Source organism: Suricata suricatta, chromosome 14 (genome assembly GCF_006229205.1).
Source record: "Suricata suricatta isolate VVHF042 chromosome 14, meerkat_22Aug2017_6uvM2_HiC, whole genome shotgun sequence".
In the NCBI taxonomy this organism is placed as follows: domain Eukaryota; kingdom Metazoa; phylum Chordata; class Mammalia; order Carnivora; family Herpestidae; genus Suricata; species Suricata suricatta.
This window is the reverse complement of record NC_043713.1, coordinates 54,034,813-54,037,150: the sequence shown is the minus strand read 5'-3', so window position 1 is coordinate 54,037,150 and position 2,338 is coordinate 54,034,813.

The following is a 2,338-nucleotide window of genomic DNA, read 5'->3' as shown; positions in this document are numbered from 1 at the left end:
CACATGGATTGTGAATAAATTACAAAACTGAAAGAATTACATAAGGATTGTGTTTAAGAAAGAGCAAATGACAGGTTTCAGGTCACAGTTTAATCCAACTAAACAAAACTCATCTTTTTCCTCTTCTTTTCTCCTCAAGGCCTCCATTACTCTTCTGCTCCAACAGGTTCCAAATGTTGTCCTGAGCTCCAGTTCTTGAGATGCTGATGAACGACCATGATTAGGTAGCCTTAGCCCTTTAGTCCTTAGCAGGGTGACAGGGGTATCCCACAATCCAAGAAATCATCTCAACTGAAATGGCCAGTGAACTTAGAAAGAAAATAACTCCAGGAGGGCCAAGAACATCATTGTTCCTTTAAAAATAACTCTACATAACTCAGAAACCCCCAGGAATGTATGTTGATACCATATTATTACAGAGGATAAAGGACCCTGCTGGAAACAGATGGGCTCTGTCTGATTTCCTCTGATACCCTGAACTAACAACAAAGAAAATTCCTGAAGGTGGTAACACTCAGGTTAAATAGAACTGTTCAAAGTTCCAAAGAACTCGGTTTGGAAGGAAGCCTCTGAGTAAGAAACCATAAATCTTATTGCAGTCATCAACATAGCTAGAAAATCTAGCTATATCCAAGGCCTGTTCATCTAGAAAAGGATTTTCTAGAAAAGGATTTTCTTGGCCAGATCCCTCAAATCAGTTTGCAAGGTATAGATGATGGCTACGATTTATGCAGAAATTAGAAACTGTTAATGACTTAATCCCTCTGAACTCCTAATGGAGTTCTGCAATATTATTCTCTTTATACAGCTTAGCCAACAGAGGCCCACAACAGATAGGAGTCGCCATCCACGGTCCCCTGGCCGCCAGCCGTGTAATAAAATGAGATCTCAGATCCTGTCTTTGTACAAAACACCAGCTTATTATTGACAGTTAAGAAATATGGAAGCTCGGAGCCCAAAACCCTTTACAGATGACAGCTAGACCTAGTTATTTCTCCTTTGCAGTGATTTCTTTAAAAGGAAATAATCCATTCTGTAGTTAAAACTTTCCTTTTATATGGCTTGTTTTCTAGCATTCAGTATCCGAGCAGGCATAGAGAGGTGGAAAGAGATGTGTTCAGAACACTTTGATTATCATCCAGATTCATTGTTTGCTTGGAAAGGGTGTCAGAGGTCGCCTTTCACACAGGCAAGTGCAGGGGTGCCTTTTAGGAAACACTTCTTCAGTCCCTCCATCACTCCGCCCCTCCATCCCCACCTCATATAATATGGTCCACGTTTATATCACTCAATCTGTGTTTGTATCCTTAGTGTTCGTTTTGGAAAGTGTCTGGTTGAGCTTTAAACAGAAGTGAATGCTGTGTATGTGAGCCCGGAACCGTGGCCAGCAAAGCCCTACTGTGTGGGTTCTGTGGATCCTTACACCCCGAAACTCAGTATATCCCATACCCACTCAATACCACCCCCAAAGCTCAAACAGCCCTCGTTTCGTCTGCTCTTCTCCTGCTTTCTTCCTGAATCCTGGCTGCCTCATTTCAATAGATAATTAAAATCTTTCTTACTTTCTCAATACTCCGTGGGGAAATTCCACTTTGAAATTCTGTTCTGTCATTTTTACTTTACAGTTGGGAGGACAGGGATGAGCTAGGAAACAGGATCTCTCTCTCCCTCTCGCATTTTTAAAATGACGTAGGGAGTTTGGACATCCTCCCTACCCGCCCCCCGCGCCCCCCTCTCTGGTCCTAACCCTGATTCCTGGAGAATTATAGTTTTCCTTTTAATGCTTGCTGATTACCGCACCGGGTGGGAGCGGGACCGCCTGCCCAAGGAAGCGCCCCGGAGCCGATTCTAATCTCCGCTGAGCCCCAGCTGCCTCGCGTCCCGGGAAGACGCCGAGGTCCCGAGGAGGCCGGTCACAAAGCCCGGCTCCGCCGGGGCGCGAGAGCAGCAGACACTGGCTGCCCCCGGCCCCGCGGTGCGCCCAGCGCCGGCCCGAGTTCGCTGGGGGACAACTTACTGTGCTCGCTGTGCGTCCACACTGCAAACTCCCAAGCGGGAGAGAGAGAAACAGCCAAGGCTGTGCCGGTCCGAGAGTAGAGGCAACAAAAGAGGAGAGGGGAGAGGGAGGAAAGGAGGGCAGGCGGGCGGGAGACGCGGGCACTACCCCCTCTCTCACCCCAGAGCGTCCCTCGGATGCCGCTGGGGAGACCCTCGGGAGCGACGGCCCGTCCTTGGGGCCCCCTCCGGCCCGCTGCTCAGACAGGTAGTTGGAGGGAAAAGAACAAAGCTCCCAGCGTAGGCGGGCGGCGGTCCCGGGGCGCCCCGGGGGCGGGGATGG